Below are 20,058 nucleotides of genomic sequence, written 5' to 3'. Positions count from 1 at the left end.
GGATTAAGTTCCATAACCGAAAGCCAGGGCATACGGACGTATTAGCGTATCTGGCGTTAAAGTGCGCCTTTCCGGCACACTGACCCAGTTTGGGCCCTTTAAATTAAAAGTACGACTCGTGTTCGTTTAGCGGAGCATGAGTTAAGATTTCCACTTCGTCCTCCATTCGATCTCCTGCTTAGGACGAAGCGAAGTGTCTCCTGATTTGCGTTGATCCTTCCCGCGACTCCCTTGCGGTTCAGAGTCTGGACACGACCAAATCGATCTAATAATTCGGTTCCTGTTGCGTTACCCCTTCAGCTCCATGCGGAGCTTGGTAATACCCACGACGACTAAAAGCGAAGACTCCAGTATCTCCTCGTAAATGTCGAATAAGATAAATTAAAAATCGGTGCACGTGAGCGAAGACTAGAGAGACTAAATGAGACATCGAAGATACATTTGAACATCCCGATTAGAAGAAGAAAATAAATAACTAAAACTTAATAAAATTAATTGAGATCGGTAATTCGGAAAAAAAGTAAGAACTCTTTCGATCGACCGACAGTAATTGTTATTGAACGCACGCATAAGGTGAGCTCGTGATTTCATCTCGAGCCTGACCTTAATCCTCGTCAAAGTCAGGAATTCGTCGTCCTTTGGTCTTTTTAAAACAATTCGGTACACGCAAACAGGCACCGGCAACGGACAATCGAAAGTTCTAGAACAATTCAATTCGCGCACGCGAGCACCGCGCTCCGACGAATACGTCACGCGCTGTCACCAATCCCACGTACGGATTTTCTGTCGCGCATGACTGTTACGTTGAACGTCGTTAGAAAAGAATCCAAAGCGCCAATCAATTTTGTACAACTAATGCCACGCAATAATTACGATTGTGGCAAAATTTTATTGGATTTTTCCCAAGAAGAAAGCCCAGGCCGAAAGCAATAAATGCTTCGATCTCGCCGTTCCTCCTGCTTAGAGTTCTTAGAGTCATAGTCTCGCTACTATATCGTTTCGTAAAACCGCCGTGCTAACCGCTTAGTGAAAACCGTTATAAGACAGATCTTTTCGAGAAGTGCCGAGAAAATCGCCGAGATTTTCCATCACCGCGATTCCAAATACAATTTGGAAAAGGTGACCGCATTTAATATTCTGTTAATCTAATATTTAATTAATTATATTTTCTGAATTTGTAACTGTGCATATTAAAGAAAATTCTTTTGTTTAATTACATAGAAACGGAGTTCTCTTTACTGTCATGTATCATATCAACCGTGTGCCATTCTCTCACTCGAATCTTTCCGCGCGGTGCATTCCCGCACATTAATAAATAACTATAAAAAAGTCATTTTGGGAGCGTAAGACTGACACCAAGATATTTTCTAACGGTTAAGTCGCGGATAATTCTCACGAATCCGTGATCATAAAATTTAAAACATGACACGCGACATTCAAAGAATGATATTATATTTAATCCCGTGCCGACACTGCACGCGCTTTTCTCATAAATTTTAAGATTATAAAATTAAGGATGATACTTTCACATGCTACAGATTCCAGTCAATATTCTTCTTCTCCCGAGCGTATTCCGAACCTTGATCAATTAGAAAGCAAGAAATAGGTTCCATCATCTAATTAACGAACCTGTTCACCAATCAATGCGCTGTTAATTAAGGCAGATTACTAAAAAAACCCTGATTTCGCGGAACTCAGCGCCTTTTTTCTTAATTTTTCTCTGGGGACAGTCGTAGTGGTCCGAAGTTCTTATTTTCTTAATCGGCCAACATTTAAACTTAGAGTTCAGAGTCAGTCCGAGAGAAATTCTATCGACCTCGCATACTTGGCTAGGGAGATTTAAAGATTTCGAATCAGTGAAGAAACATCACTAACCTCGCATAAGTTGGCCTGAGGACCCCCATCGATGAGCATCTCAGCATTTCTTTATTCTTCGGCCCCTCTCACTTTTTAATTCATTATTTCATTTTATTATTTCATTTGGTTTATTTATTCATTTATTTCATTTCTTTTATTATTCTTTTCTTTCTTTCTTTCTCCGTTTAAAGTTGCCATACATAAGAAAATAAAAACATTGTAATGCGTTCTCGATATAATTATAATCCTTGTCGCCGTCGCCTTATGGTAATTGTTTGCCCCTCGCCGGTCGCTCTTGTACGCCCGCTAACAATTTCTTCGTCAGAGAAAATCAGACCGAATTTTCTCAGATCTCACGAAAAAAAACCTCCTTCCTTTTTAATTCCCTCACTAGCCTCTTTATAATCTCTCCCTTCTGCCACATACACGCACAAACTCAGAAATGCATGCAATACAAAGAACCATTGAAATTGTATAATTTAATTTATTAAATAAAAAATGTATCAATTACTTTCTTTTCAATTACATTTATAAAGTCGAACTATGGGATTCATTTAATAAAACTTCTCCTTGTATTCGTTCTAACAAGGGAAATGCGCAAAGAGATAATCGCAAATTGGAATGAATTATATATTGTTGGAAAGGTTTTGCCGAGTAAAGTTTAATTGTACAATACTTCACTTGAATAGCGCCTCTAGAGGGCGCTATGTGCAATACAAGTTATCAGTTTGGTAAAATTCTTGTGTTCCTACATTCCTCTGAGTCAACTTCAACATGATTTTGACATTGATGTATGTTGTCAAGGTCATGACTTTGAATGACCTCTAACATGTTTTAGCCGTCGCTTATTACCTGTTATTGATAAAATAAGTTTTATAAATGGAATGTATGGAAAACGATCAACTGTAGCAAAAAATATGTAACAAGTACTGCTGATATTTCATTATAGATACTCCCTCCGTTATTTGCTGGTAAAATATTATAATGATCCCAAGTCATGGGGAGATTACGGTTGGATTTTGTACTTCATTTTTCTATTTTTTATTGGTTTTTTAATTTTTTTAATTTGTATTTATTTGTATTTAATTATTTAATTATTTAATTAGTATTTATTTTAATTGTATTTATTTTTATTTTGTTTTTTTTTAATTTTTTACTTTTAATGTTTTTTGGTCGCCATATTGGATCCGCTATTTTGAATTTTGAAACTTTGATTATGGTATTACTAGCGATAAAAAACCCTTATAGATAAACTTCCATGTAAGATTTTTTCGTACATTGTCATTACCATTAGTCTTTTTGCTTTTTTTTTCTTCTTTCACTCTCTTATTTTAGATTCTGGAATGAAGCGAAAAATGCAACAAATATGTTGAGGAGTAGGATATACATCGGGAAAAATAGCAATCCGTAACCAAATATTGTTTGGAGCAATTCATGCAGGCCCGTTTGAAGGGAATTCCTGTTCATGACTAAACTATTCGGCGGTGGGCTCTATACCATGCTAAGTTGATTGGATTGATAGATTTCAAAGCATCATTGCAATGAGTCAACAAATTTAGATAAGTTTTGATTTTAATATAAAATAAAATAAAATAAAAATAAATGTAAAATTAAAAAATTAAAAATCAATAAAAAATAGAAAAATTAAGTGTAAAATCCTAGCCTTCCCGTGACGCACTTTGGGGTCGTGATAATATTTCACCAGCAAATAATGAAGATTAGAATATCCATAATGAAATATCGATAGTATTTGTTACATATTTTTTGCTATACTTGATCATCTTCCATACATTCCATTTATAAAACTTATTTTGTCAATAACTTTTTAACGAGTAAGCGAAACGAACAAGCGATGGCTAAAACATATTAGAAGTCATTCAAGATCATGATTTTGACCACATACGTCAATGTCAAGGTCATCGGAGTTGACTCAGAGAAACATAAGAGTTTACCAAACTGATAACTTCTATTGCACATAGCATCCTCTAAAGGCGCCATTCAAGCGAAGTATTGTACAGCAGCCCTCATATACTGATATACTGATCCAATTTGAGCCCTTTGAACGAAAAAGGTATGTTCGACTCGTGACTTCGATTAGCGGAGTACGAGCGAAGTTTCTATTTTGTCCTCCCTTCAATCCCCAGCTCCTTAAAGGCCACAGGACGAAGTGACGTGCTCCCGATTTGTGTTGGTTCTCCCCCACAGCTCCCTTGCGGTCCGGAACTTGAACACGGCCAAATTGGTCTAAGAATTCGGTTCCTGTTGCGTTCACCCCTTCAGCTTTATGCGTGCTTGGACTTAACAGAACTTGAAAACTGAGGATTTGTCCGGGATGAGAAAGTGCAATCTTGGGAAGTAGGAATGAATACGGGGAATTCAGGTGATAAATCAGAAGTAGAGAACCTCTACATAGAAAATTTGAGTAAAATAAAATCAAGTACACAAAACACACTACCAACCTCTACTCCTATCAAACCCTTCAGATCCAAATCCGAAATGACAGAACTTCTATTTACCGAATCGAGAATTTAATTTGCCAAACCGAACCGAAATTTTAGTTTGCCAAAGAATCCCGCACTGCTATAGTATATGAAATTGAGTCCCGGTGAAATCAAATGATTTTCACATATCTTATAGCTTACGATCTGCTAAAGAAAATGTATAAGTTTTAGCATAAAAAAATGAACAGTTTTAGCATAAAAAAATGAACGAATGATACAGAGAGACAGGGCTAAAATGTGCCGAAATAATAATAATATTAACTTCTTATCAAATAAAAATTCTATTGTCTGCCAATTGATAAGCCACTTCGCTGTCAATTGTTGACAAAGGCAAAACTTTCAACGCAATTTCAATACTAAAATAAAGATAACTTGTCACATTTGTAATAATCCGAGGCATATTGCTAGAGATTGCCATTCCAAATTAAATGAACAGAGTAATTCGAACAATAGCGTATTCTGTCGCTATTATAAAGAAACGGGTCATCTCTTCGAAACATGCCAGTTACGTATTGCGAACAATAACCGGAAAAAGACTACCCATCAGGGAAACTCCGCTCGAAGGCGGGTGTGCAACAGGAGTCCGAACGGATCTCACCCGTCGACATCTTAGAGAGGGCAATAGATAAACATGCAATAGAAATACGACCCGTAATAGTGATTCTTAGTAAGCACGGTCGCGTGCCTATTGTCGATGCGACAATTTTTTGCGAGTCAGCTCCGATCATAACTCTTATTTTAGACATCGGCTCAGGACTGAACATAATTAAAGAGACTTTTATATCTAAAGGCAACATTGACCATAATAATATTTTAAAGCTGAACGAATATCCCGTCTACACCCTCGGAAAAATAATTTTATCGGTTTTCGGAGAAGAAATAATTTCATATCATATCTAACGACTTTCTTATTTCACAGTTCGGCATATTAGGCAACGATTTCTTTGAACCGAGTTTTTTAAAAATAGATTACGCAAAGGGATATTTAGATATGGAATAAAGATATCCTTTTTGTCACCAGAAACCGTCATTGAATTCCCGCGCTCAAAATCTTTATTTTACGTCAGAGTAAGAAATCCCAAAATAAAAATTGAATATATTTCTAGAATAAAAATAGCTCATGGAATTTATTTAGGAGACATAGTAGAAAATGTCTCTGGAAAAGTGTATCTAAATGTTATAAGCACATTAAACGAAGAAGTAGAAGCCCAAGTGCCAACTGCCTTAAGCTTTTAGATGAATTATTTGATAATTATTTGATAAATTAAATATCAAAACGCAAAAAGATCGAACAGAAACTGAGGATATGTAGGTCGATTTTACGTATTCGAACAACCAAGAGCGCAACAAAATACTTAATTTAGATGCAGATTTAAATAATGACAAAGGCAAATCTATGAATAATAATGAAGATGAGAAAATTGAAATCGAAGAATATGATATTAGATAAAGCAAAAAAGGAAACTACCTAGATAGTAAGTTTCCCGCATGTTATAAATTTGATACAAATTGCATCGCCTGAGTTGTCATCTTTTTTGAAAAAAGCGACTTCCGATTTTGCTTATAATATTGACAATAATATAAGGGTGTTCAAAAAGTCCCGGACCGGGTGAATAACTTGAAAAAAAAAAATTTTTTTGAAAAAACGCCGAAACACGTGAAACGATTTTTCAAAAAATCTATCTTTTGAGAGGGGTTGCGACTCCCCGCCCCCAATGGGGCACGTGGAGTACGAGGGGGATCGAAAATCTTAAATAGCAATATAGGTCAAGTGGGGGCTCATTTGAAAGGTCTTTTTGAGACGAATCCAAAACACTGCGCATAGAGGGCGCTGCGATCATTTTCGGCGGAGTTATTTGATTTTTAAGGTGAGAGGAGCCATGTTATCTTAAATGTAGGAAAAATCCACGACGTTGAAGGAAAAAGAAAATAACCATAAAAACAGCGATAAAGACGCTTGATTTCAAAATTACAGAGATGAACTACGACAAAACAGCTTTATCAGGGAAGAAAGTTACATAAAGTGTAAAATAATAATGACTCAATGATTTGAACTTTTGACTTCAAGTGTCTTTATCGGCATTCAAAAACGCGACCATTGATGTACATGTATGACAACAAATACAGTGTGTTTCATATGCAAAAAGTCCTGCGTAGTGTTTTGGATTCATTTCGAAAAGACCTTTAAAATGAGCCCCCACTTGACCTATGTTGCTATTTAAGATTTTCGACCCCCCTCGTGCCCCACGTGCCCCATTGGGGGCAGGGGGTCGCAATCCCTCTCAAAAGATAGATTTTTTGAAAAATCGTTTCACGTGTTTCGGCGTTTTTTCAAAAAAATTTTTTTTTTCAAGTTATTCACCCGGTCCGGGACTTTTTGAACACTCTGTATACTTACTATCTTTGTCTTGATACGTTATGCAATTCATTGCGATTCATGCGCATCCTATACTTACGATTTTTTTCTCTCTCATTGCAGCTTTTTATGTGACTCCTTTTACGTATTCTTATAAGCAAAATATATACATATACATATATATATATATTTTTTTTATTTCTATTGTACTTACTCGATTATATTCTAATAATGCTTTTAAAGCGAGCGCAGCGATATTATCAAATCATGATACCATCAATCATGATAATGCTGTCGACACATGTAATATGATACGAAGAATGTAGGAAGGAAAAGACCGAATACATATCGTAAAGACGAAAGAAATGAATAATTTCAAACGCTGAGATACACAGTTAATATTTGTTTATTTTTCATATACTACATATATACAGGGTGTCTGGAAATAATCACCAAAGATTTCATGGGCAGATAGAGCGGACTAAACTGAGTCGAAAAGTCCTCTACCATTTTGTAAGTTTCCCCAAAAGTTAATGAGATATTAATCCTTAAAAATAGCCGAATACACACGCCCATCCGGCCTACTACTGGCGAAGTGTATACATGCCTCGCACCGCGCACACCCCCGCGAGCCTCCATAGCTCGGAAAATGCGCTTGCCAGACTATTCCCGCTCTCCACTGTTCGCGCGCCAAGCGATCGGTAGGTGTATATACTTCGCAATAGTAGGCCGGGCGGGCGCACGTATTCGGCTATCTTATTATTATTAGATTCATGGAGTGATCATTGTCCGGATATAATTCAAAGAAATAGACTAGATTCTGCACAAGATTTATTCTATTAACTATACCGATTGAAAAAAAAAATCATTAGATGTTTTTAGATTCTGTTAGAAGAATTTTATCAAGCATTTTTCAGATGTAGTCATGTTTTTAGATGTAAAGTTTTATTCTAGAAACACTATTTTAAAATTATAATCATTAATCTACAATCAGTTTTCATATCCAAGATTTAGGGGAGACTGGGGTCAGTTGAATTAGGGATGAGTAGAATAATCGCGGCTATATTAAAAACAAAACACGCGAGATACGTAAACGTGTCTGAGCACGCAGCAGCGATTGTCGCTAAGTCTGCTGTAACATCTTGTTGCGAACATCTATGATAGAAGTTCTGCCACAATTTTAAAAAATTACCTAAGTAAATATTTTTATTCTTAAAGTTTTTGTTTTACAATCGTATATGATTGTCTGAAATATTTGATTTCTACTTAGATAGTAAGTGTAGTTCTTACTTAATAAAGTCCAACAGATATTTTTGTTTATGTGTCTTTGTTATCGTACAATATACTTGTATTGTTAATGTTTTTAAAAAATGAATGGATGGGGATAATAGACTAACCACAGCATGGACCACAGCATCACTGTATGACTCATTTAGTGATGACTCTTATAGTACTTACTTAAAATATTATTCCTTTAAAGAGATTTTCCTCAGTGATTAGTGATTTCCTAAATTATAAGTTTAGTTTCCTCATGTCCAATCTTGAAAACTAGGTTTATTCGACGTGTGTTTGCACGAAATAAACAAATTTTGTAAAAAGAAGTATTGTTTTGTCCTGCGAATGTTTGTGTTTGAAATATATTTTTATAAAAGTTTTATTAATATGTAGTCAAAGATATAGCTTAAAATACATTAATCTTTATTTTAATAATCTTAGTCGAATTATCCCGGTCCCGAAGCTAGTTGAATCAGATGGAATGCATTAGAAAAATGCATTTTTTTCATATTAGTTATTAGTTTCCTCTTATTATTAAAATATCATTAAATAATCAAATGTATGTAGTAACTGGTGTAGAATTCATTTTTTCGATAAGTCTCTTAATTTCGTCTGTAAAAATTCGAAACTGAAAAATGAGTCTATTAGCCCCGGTCTCCCCTATTCGATAGTGGTAATTTGATCATTGAAATTTTGGATACACACAAATATCGCATGTTGGTGTTTCGAATGTTTTTTAAAGCAAAATTTGATTGGTGTTTCAAATTCTACTGACTTATGTTACAAATATCCACATATCAGGATTCCTATTTAGAATAAATAGGATTCGTAATAAGTGAATATTTGGAACATAGCCAGTAGGCGTGATTAATAAGATGCATTGTTTTGTTAATAAATTATTTATGTTAACATTGAACACGACGGACACTGCAATTAGCTGCTATACGATCAAAATGAAATGGACGATATCTTACGAAAATAGTATTATAATTTTTTTATTCATAATTTTGATTTTAATTGTCCAAAGTAGGGTAATAAGATGGATTCTAAACCGGGAGCTCTAAGGAGAGGTGAGGAGTAGGAGGGTATTCGCGACGAGGAGAGGGGATGATGTCACAGGTGGAGGGGAGGGGTGATGACGTCACAGGAGATGACATCACAAGGCGAGGAGGATGACGTTACAGGGGTAGGGTGAGGGGTGACGTCATAGTGCATGACGTCACTAGGCGAGGGGAATGACGTCACAGGGGTGTGCGGGGACGTCACATGACGTTACGGGGAAGATAACGTTGCGGTGCGGGAACGAGATGTTCCGGATGCGGGAAATTACGCAGCGGGGATGTGCGGAAACTTGCGTCCGCGTCGCGGTGATGACGTCACGCGAAATCAATGGTCACCAGGCACGATCCCAACCGCGCGCTATACTTATCATTAATACTTACCATCTCTCAAGTGTCGTCATCTTCTTCTTACGTAATCTTCCCTTCAGCGTTTATTCCATACGATTCATGTAGAAATATTTTTTATTTTGCCGAATTATATTATTATTTTAAAGAGCGCGACGGTCGTGCGTGATGACGTGCGTGTAATACGATGCCGCGAAGAAGGAAGGTTAATTGCAAACACAGAGATATTTTTATTTTAGACATTTATTTTTCATGTAATGCATTATATACATACAATATTATCTACAGCATATACAGGGTTGGCCACATTCGACGGAAAGACCTTGAACCCTATTAAATGATTTTTAAAATGAACAGCAAAAATGTGTTTTTTTCCCATGATTGAAAAAAAAAACATCTTTCCGTCGAATATGGCCAACCCTGTATTATCAATTCGCATTCAATATATGAATTTTTATCGTAAATTTTTATCATATCCTACGCAAAGTATCTCACTTTTGTTATTTATACAGTTTTGATGTAAATGAGTAGGAATAGTAGGCGAGTTCTAACTGCGGTTCTCTGAGGGGCGCGGGGGGTACTCGTGGACGGGGGAGGAGGGGGTACTCGTAGGCGCGGGGAATCCCGGCGCTATCGGTATTTACATAAACATAGGATCCCGGTTGATAGATTACATAAACATAATGTGCGTGATAACGTTTCGCTATGCCTTCTGTATTTTCATCGCTCGCCGCTCTTCCCAAAAACGCATCAATAATAAAGGCTTGAATACACTTACCGCATATACGTACCATCTCTGTTCCTCTTATGTGTTATCTTTCACGCAGCGTTCTCACTCCCGTTGAATCTTCTTCTCGCACGCAAAAATATTTTATCATTTGTTTTTTTATTTAAAGATTTAAATAGAGCGAACGCTTAATACGAGCGTGCCATCGAACGCGAAGATGCTGGCAGCGCGCTAAATGTGATAGCGCTGCGATAATTAGAAAGGAATGAATAATGTCATACACCCAGATATACAGTTTAAATATGCGATTATTTTTATATATAACGTAATTTTACAATTTACAGTTTTTACAATATTTGTAAACAGGAACTTTAATTTAATTTAATTTAATTTAGTTAATTTTAAATCAAATTTTAATTACCTGCTTTCGATTAGCAATAAAATGTACATTTACTTTTCACATTGTTTACAAAATTATTATATCTAAAAGATAAACTATTAACTCATACTCTATATTTGATTTTTCATTATAAATTTTGCGCAAAAAATCTACAGCAGCACATTTATTGATGATACAATTTTTACCTAAAAAGTGTTACAAAATTAAATTAATTTAAATTTTTCATTGACGATATGTACGAGGGGTATCCAGAAAATAAGTTCCGTTTGTATTATACGTTTAGTAAGGTCGATGTATGAGCGAGCTGGCAACACAGCATTGAAGAGGGGAAGCTACCGAATAGAATGAGCGGTGTTCGGCGTCAGTAGCTCGTGAAACACGGTCAGGAGAGGTTATCAAAATGGAGTCCTCCACTTCGCGTCCCGCCACCTCCATTCCGATTCCTTCTCGAGTTGTTTTGCGCGGCATCATTCAGTTTCTTTTTGCTCAAGATTTTAAATCGGTTGATATTCACAAACAGCTTGTTTCTGTATATGGAGAGAGTGTGATGAGTGAATCTATGGTGCGGAGATGGGTCCGAGAATTTAAGGCAGGAAGACATTCGCTTGAAGACGAAAGTGGGAGAGGCAGACCCTCCCTTATCACGGATGAGTTGACGACAAAAATTGAAAATGCGATTCGCAATGATCGTCATTTAACTTTAGATGAACTCCACAACTTTTTTCCAGAGATATCCCGAAGTCTTATCCATGAGATCGTTTCAGAAAAACTCGAATTTCGCAAGGTTTGCGCCCGTTGGGTTCCCAGAGAACTGACTCCTCTACACAAGGCCACACGAGTGACTGCAGGTAAAGAATTTTTGGACCGTTACAGGGATGAGGGAAATGACTTCCTTAAATCTATAGTCACTGGAGACGAGACCTGGGTCGCCCATTACACACCAGAAAACGCTTCCAAAGCGACGAGGAAGTTCAGACAGCTGTAACTAACTGGACTAAAGAACTGGCGGGAAGTTTCTATGCAGAAGGGATTTCGAAGCTTGTTTCCAGATATACAAAATGTATTGAGATTGACGGGAATTATGTAGAAAAAGACTAGAAGTTGTCAAGTATTATCCATGTAAATTTTAGATTTTTTCAATAAAAACTTTATTTGTAAAAAAAAACGGAACTTATTTTCTGGATACCCCTCGTATATACTGGCACAGCTCAGAGTATATACGTTCTCGACGCATTATTCAAGTTCGAACATGAAGAGCACGGTTGACGGCTTTATATACAGACATGTGTCGCGCAGTATTAATTTGACCACATTCATATCACGCATTTTTATGACTTCTATCATAAGATCTTGGACCGATAATAATGAAGATACGATTGATTACATGAGTCGCCCAATATCCGCGCGTCTTTCGATGAAAGTCCGCCACATTGCACGAGGTAAGATTATGTTGTTATCTTGGTTGTCGCCAATTGCAATTTTCACAAAAGACATAGGTCCCACGACATCCAGGTATTTGTAAGCTGTAGGAGTCAGTGTAAATCTTCTTCCCAATATACGAGGTTTATTACAAGAAAATGTTCTGCAGAGAAAAGTAATATATATATATATATATATATATATATATATATATATAGTATACATAGATATATAGTGTAAAATAGAGGAAAAAGGAAAATAAATAAACAAACTGTAAAGAAAAAATATAAAAAAATTTATAAAATAAAAACTTACTGTTTATACTCTTTATCTTGAATAGGAACATAAAATCTCATGGAATCGTGCATGCTTGGAAAGCGTTGCAGTAGCAGTCCGCCTGAACGACTGATGCAGCAACATTGCCTGAGCTCTTTTTAAGTTTCGTCCCCTCCATCACATTTCAGGAATGCATATGGAATAGTTTTAACGAACACAAGCAAGAGATAAAAAATGCAAGCGCCGATATACGGCAGCTTAGTGTAATAAAAGATTTTTTTTAGGACATTCGACATATTAATATGATATGTTTCATGATGATATCATGAATGTAATTTTGATAATGCGACATTGCTAAATATGTATAATGATATAAAATTTAAAAATCGAGATGTATTGCTACGTTGCCAAATAGTGTGCATAATGATATATGTCCCACCCGCTATAGTTCTATACTCGCCATAGTATTCGTGCTTTCTCTCCTATCCATCCTACCATTGTGGTTCTATACTTATCATAGTATTCACGCTCTCGCTTCTTCTCATTATATTCTTTCTCACGTTCTCTTTTCTTCTTGCTCACAATTTTATTAAATAAATATATTTATTTTACGATTTTGTAATGATATGACTTAGCAATAATTTTAATTTAACTAATTATAATAATATTTTTAATATATAATATAAATAGCTGAGCGTTCTTAAATATAAGTTATCAAACTATCGTAAACTATTATTGAGTAGATATTAAACACTTATTGTACTTATTGTACTACGTATTACTGAACAGCTATCATATTATTAATTAATTCTAAATATCTATAAAGAAAGAAGATTCTTTTCTACTCGCGTTAAGAATAGGAATGTGCAGATGTCAAAGTTACGTGACAAGCAGATGATATCATAGAATGGCGAAAAAAATATTTTAGGATTGTGGAGGAAACCCAGAAAGAAATAGAGATTAGAATTATAATTTCTTATTATTCAATTTTTATTTCTATAATTTGATTAACTTATTTGAGAAAAAAATTGCGCACCTTCTTATCATATATAATTCTAAATCGCTGAATAGAGGCAGGGAAAAAAAAGACTGAAAGTAATTTTAAAAATTCATAATATATTAAGTATCATATACATTTTTTAAATAAAATATTAATTTATTTTTTAATTTAAATGTAATGCAGTGTATACAATTTCATCTGAAGCGCACATTACTAATTCACACTTCATGATTGAAGTTTCATCATAAATATAAAATCCGAAGCGCCACTACGGTCTGAGTATTAAGATGTTGAACTACGAGGGGTATCCAGAAAATAAGTTCCGTTTTTTTTTACAAATAAAGTTTTTATTGAAAAAATCTAAAATTTACATGGATAATACTTGACAACTTCTAGTCTTTTTCTACATAATTCCCGTCAATCTCAATACATTTTGTATATCTGGAAACAAGCTTCGAAATCCCTTCTGCATAGAAACTTCCCGCCAGTTCTTTAGTCCAGTTAGTTATAGCTGTCTGAACTTCCTCGTCGCTTTGGAAGCATTTTCCGGCCAAGGACTCCTTCAGTTTCGTAAAAAGATGGTAGTCCGATGGTGCTAGATCCGGGCTATACGGTGGGTGGGTCAAAACATCCCAACTAAACTGATTCAAAAGTGCAGTTGTTGAAGCAGCGACGTGCGGCCGAAATTCGAGTTTTTCTGAAACGATCTCATGGATAAGACTTCGGGATATCTCTGGAAAAAGGTTGTGGAGTTCATCTAAAGTTAAACGACGATCATTGCGAATCACATTTTCAATTTTTGTCGTCAACTCATCCGTGATAAGGGAGGGTCTGCCTCTCCCACTTTCGTCTTCAAGCGAATGTCTTCCTGCCTTAAATTCTCGGACCCATCTCCGCACCATAGATTCACTCATCACACTCTCTCCATATACAGAAACAAGCTGTTTGTGAATATCAACCGATTTAAAATCTTGAGCAAAAAGAAACTGAATGATGCCGCGCAAAACAACTCGAGAAGGAATCGGAATGGAGGTGGCGGGACGCGAAGTGGAGGACTCCATTTTGATAACCTCTCCTGACCGTGTTTCACGAGCTACTGACGCCGAACACCGCTCATTCTATTCGGTAGCTTCCCCTCTTCAATGCTGTGTTGCCAGCTCGCTCATACATCGACTTTACTAAACGTATAATACAAACGGAACTTATTTTCTGGATACCCCTCGTATATATATATTTTCTATATATATAATATATTTTCTATATATATATTAATATATATATTTTCAAACAAATGAATTAATTTCAGAAATAATTACGTGCCGATATGGTTGTCGGCATTAACGCAATTGATCTGAAATATTAATAATCCCCCAAATTTCCCAAATTAATCTTAAAAAACTGTAATAAACTTATTGCGAAAAATATTGCCTCGACCGGGAGTCGAACCCGGATCTCTTGCATTCCGTGCAAGCGTCCTGAGCCTTTAGACTACCGAGACCTTAGCAATAATTCTTCGCAATAACCAATATGTATAGAGAGTAACGCATTTTTTTAGCGCGCGTGTATAAACAATAAGATAGGAAACAAGACTGTTCATGTTAAATAACATTACTATAAAATTCGAAGCGCCACTACGGTCTGAGTATTGAGATGTCGAACTAATATATATATTTTCAAACAAATGAATTAATTTCAGAAATGATAATTACGTGCCGATATGATTGTCGGCATTAACACAATTGATTTGAAATATTAATAAACATTAAATATTAATAGAATGATACGATTACAATTTTAATAATATTTTAATGGCATAAGTCGATCTCTCTCTCTCTCTCTCTCTCTCTCTCTCTCTCTCTCTCTCTCTTAGTCAAACGCTTTCTTATTAAGTAATTTAATATCATGCAGATATAATATGTAATGAAGAAGGAAGGATGAAGAGAGTAGGAGAAAGATAAATTTTCAAAGAAATATATTTTTTAATACAGATTTATTTATCTAATATTTAATGCAGCATGTACAATATAATTTAAATCATAGACTACTAATTCACATTCTATAATAGAATTTTTATCATAAATTTTATGCAAAGTGTTTGCAATGTCGCATTTATTAGTAATATAACTTTGTCTTAAAAATGAAATAAAATATTTGAATTTTTCACTAATACCATGCGTACATTGACTTAGTTTATAGCACGCATGCTCGACACATTGATTAAGCATGCGTGCTATAAATTCAATTAAAAAGAGTATGGTTGTTGGTTTCATGTACGAGCATGTACCATATAATGACAATTTTACGTTTTTCGTATCACATACTTTAACAAGTTCTACATTCAGATCTTGAATCGGTGGTGATGAGACAGTTGACTGCATTAATCTGCACGTCTCTCGTCTTCCACGTAGCATGAGGCAGGATTATGCGGTTGCCTCGATTGTCGCTAATCGCAATTTCTACATGAGACGTAGGTTCCACGATGATCCCGATGTCCAAGAACTTATACACTGTCAATGTCAATGCATATCTCCTCATCAAGATATAAGGTATGTAGCGAGGTTTCAAAGATATACGAGAAGATGCGCTCTAGAAAATAGAAAACATGTAAATAGATCTTAGAAAAATACATAACGTATAAAATGTATAACCAAAATTTTATAAAAATTGAATAAACTTACTGTCTCTCGCACGCCTCATCCTGTTGAATTGAAACGTAATAGTTCATAGCGTGAGACGTTTTCAAAGGTAGTATTAGGTTGGTGCATATGAAATGTCGGATTTTTAAGTGAATATATTAGGTGTTGGAATTAATTCGTAGCGTTTTTAATGAAAGAATGTTATTTATTTCACATGAGCATTAAAAAATACATTAATGAAAGTACTTCCCATCACTTGTAAAACGCTACGAATTAATTCCAACACCTAATATAAAACTGCATATCTTTTTTCAAAAGCTGTTTATTTAATCAAAATATGCTCCATTTGTTTCAATACACTTTTCCCAAGAGATTTAATGCATAGAGGCCTGTCTTAAAGAAATTCTGATCTTTAGAATCAATAAACACTGATATGGAATTTTTTAGTCTTCATTTTCTGTCTTCATTTTCATACTGTTTAACCCGTAAAAACTATTCTAAATGTTTAAAAAAATGAAAGTCGGTTGGCGAAAGATCCGGTGAATAAGCTGGGTGCTGCAAAATTTCATATTTTAATTCATTTAATTTCGCAATTGTTTTGTACGACGTATGCGGCCGAGCGTTGTCGTGGAGAAGTATTGGGCCATGCCGATTACAAGTGATGGGCGTATAATTTTCAATTTTTCATGCATTTCATCAATGTACTGGCAGTACTTTTCGGCTGTAATTGTCTCCCCAGTTCGAAGGAATAAATAATGAATTACTCCAGTCACATTCCATCAAACTGTTATTAAAATTTTCCGTGGATGAAATGATGGCCTTGGAGTATGAGCACAAGCCTCCTATCAAGCCACTGAGCACACCTTTTCCTATTGTCCCTAAAGAACTCATTTTTCATCACAAGTAATAATCCGATCGAAAAATGGCTCTCGATGAAATCGGGTTAGTAATGATGAGCATACGTTCAATCGATCCAGCTTATTTCGCTCAGTTAGTTCGTGCGGTACCCATTTATTCATTTTTTTCACCTTGCCAATTTCAGAAAGGTGTCGCAATATCGTTGTATGGTCAACTTTCATTCTGGTAGCAAGTTCCCTTGTAGATACAGTTGGATTCGTTTCCACCAATGCTTTCAGAGCATCATTTTTCACAGACGTTTTGGGTCTTCCATGCGGTTCATTTTGTAGGGAAAAATCACCAGACCGAAATTTTTCAAATCAATGCTGCACTTTTCGATCGTTAACAGTATTCTCCCTAAATTCCTGGTTTATATTGCGTGCAGCTTTTGCAGCATTATTACCAAGTTTATATTCATATAAAAAAATTACATGAATATCGATTGAATTCATATCCTTACGAAATTCAAAACAAATAACAAAATGGAACACTTTTGAAAAAATCTTCTTTGTTGAAATATGACTCTGGCAATGGACAATACGATTATAAACGAGGTTATGCCAAAAACAAAAGCATAACGAAAACAGGGAGACAAACGTTCATATGTAAAGAAAATCCGATATTTCATATGCACCAACCTAATATATACTCTGATATAGTAGTATATGCTCTGATACAGTAGAAGCAATCTGCTGCTATGTAGTAGGAGAGGTAGAAACTTCGCATTCCACTGTATCCTCAGCGTAGTGAGCGAACTGACTGAATCAGTAATGTCGTCATAAGTCTCAGTCAGATAACATTCAAGCATCCTAATAGTAATATAAAAGCATTCTACTCTAGAGAGTCTAGAAGTGTCCTTGTTAATGTCGAAAATGTACATAAATAGATATGTTAATAAGATATTATGCATCTTTGAAAATAAGATTTGTAGCTTGTACAATATATTATAGAAAATCTGTATTTCGCTTTTAGTCTCATACACTCAGCTCACTATCTCACTACTATTGAATAATTGTAATTCATTTTCCATCTCCTAGGTCGAATAACTCAAATTCACTTTTAGCCTTCAACAATAGCCAACTACTATTAGGTAACTGTAGGTCACAAGGGATCTATTTTTTATTCCTGCACTGTCTGAAAGTACACACGGTGTAATAAGTTGAACTGAAATAAACATATATTTGTTTCATTATAACTTATTGCACTAGTTTGACAGTGCAGAAATAAGGGCCATGACATACAAAAAAACTTAAATAGTAAACAGTAAGCGAATTGACCAATCACAGTAGAGCCCGTAAGGCTATAACTTGGATTAAAGCAGTAGTCAATCCAACATGTTGATTTCCTTACTGCTTACATCTTACTGCTTTAAGTTTTTGTGTGCAATGGCCCTAAAAACAGACCTAAAGAGTAGACGTAGTGAGAATTGCTTTACCTTATCTTGATAATAATATCACAATATAAGAAGCACAATAGGCTTACTAATAAAACTACCCCTTGGTACCTGTTATAATATGATATTTATTACTTCGATGATGTAACGGCATAAATTGATATTTACCTCATTGTTATATAATTACTATCAATTTATTGAAAATCGGATTTTTAGATTTTTGTATCAATTAGAAAAGCTTCAAAAATTTTGATAAACAATCATAAATCTTTTTTATCAAAATTCTTGGAGCATTTCTAGTTTTTTCTAATTGATATAAAAAGTAAAAATCTGTATTTCAATAAATTATTAGTTATGAGATACTGCCGTTATATCGCTGATTTAGTTCTATTATTTTTTCACTATTACGTGAAAGAAAAGGATAGGAATTAAAAGCAAAGATATTAGATTCTTTTTATAAACCTAAATAATCATATTGACAATTAATTAACAATTTCGTATTTATTTCATATTTAATTATTAATAATTATGCAAAACTCAAAACTTCATGAGCTTTAATCTTTCTTTCTTTTTATGAACTTGTTCATAAGTTCACAAAAAGAAAAGGAGATTAAAGCGATCGGACATGTATCGTTTGGATGCGAGTGAACTATTCAACAGCGAATACCTAGAATTTTTCTGCTGTACTGTGATTAGCTCGTATTCAAATGGTACATGTCCAAACAATACACATCCAAGAAAGAAAAATTATGTATGATGCTTAGAAAAATTAAATTCGATTTTAAAAGAAATTGTTAATTACGAGGTATTGCAGTTAAATTAAAAAAATTAAACTATTATGTATTAGGTAATATCTTGTTTTTAAAGAAAAAAACATAGTGATGATCAAACTGCTAATGAAATTTTGTGTTTAAACATAAAAGTAATTTAAATTTACAGTTATAATAAAAATTATATAAGCATACATTTCTTATGCAAAATAAAAAAAGATTTAATTGATCATCTCTTAAATAAGAAATTAACATATTAAGGGGGTATAACACCTTTGCGGCTTCAAAAAATAAAAAAAATTTTTTATTGGCTTAAATGATACTTTAAGATGTCTAGAATATGATCCCATTAACGCCTAAGCTCTTGAATTTATTTCGAGTCTTTATTTCGAGTTTTTTACGTCGAAAACAGCTATGCTTGTGTGTTACCTCTAGCGCGGGGAGAGGGCCTCGGGGCGCTCACCGAGTTCGCTGCCTTTCTCTTGTGTTTGTCAAGTATTTCAGGATGAAGTTTTCAAAGCAGTCAAGCCTATCTACGAAGAATTAAGTTCTGACGATTTATTATCCCGCTGTCTTGGCGGGTATACTCAAAATAACAACGAGAGCTTCAACTCTGTGCTGTGGTCTATAGCGCCGAAAGGGGTCCACAGCAGCAAGGCGATCGTTGATATTGCTGCAAATATTGCTGTTTGCAATTTCAACGATGGCCTAAAAAGTGTATTGAAAATTATGCAAGTTCTTAACTTAACGATCAGTACCACCTGCTACAACTTTTGCATAAAAACCGATGAACGGCGGATCCGCGCAGCCGAGCGCGCCATGACTGCGGAAGCTAAAGCAGCTCGGAGACTTGACATATCCAATAAAAAGGCCAAAGATGATGAGGACCTTAATTTGGAAGGACAATTGTACGGGCCAGGCATTGCCGATTAAGGTAATAAGCTAATAATTGCAAGATTTCTCGTATCAAAACTTAAAACGAGTTTTCTGAAAAACACTATTTTTCAAGCTGGTGTACATCACAACGCCCACAATTTTTATCCGATCGACAAAAATCAAATATCTTTATACTCAGCATGGGTGCCTTTATGGTACTACCTAGCCTTTTTTAAAAAGAATCACTAGATTTTTTTTGGCAATCGATT

The 20,058-nt window shown here is 35.0% G+C and overlaps 1 pseudogene; it reads right to left on the bottom strand.

The window, feature by feature from the left end:
• Window positions 1-15,135: 15,135 nt before the first annotated feature.
• Window positions 15,136-17,558, bottom strand: LOC147908382 (uncharacterized; annotated as a pseudogene).
• Window positions 17,559-20,058: the final 2,500 nt, after the last annotated feature.

The sequence above is a fragment of the Acromyrmex echinatior genome, chromosome 10, assembly GCF_024713525.1.
Source record: "Acromyrmex echinatior isolate Ae372 chromosome 10, ASM2471352v2, whole genome shotgun sequence".
NCBI classification, from domain to species: domain Eukaryota; kingdom Metazoa; phylum Arthropoda; class Insecta; order Hymenoptera; family Formicidae; genus Acromyrmex; species Acromyrmex echinatior.
This window is presented reverse-complemented; position numbering and strand designations above follow the sequence as displayed.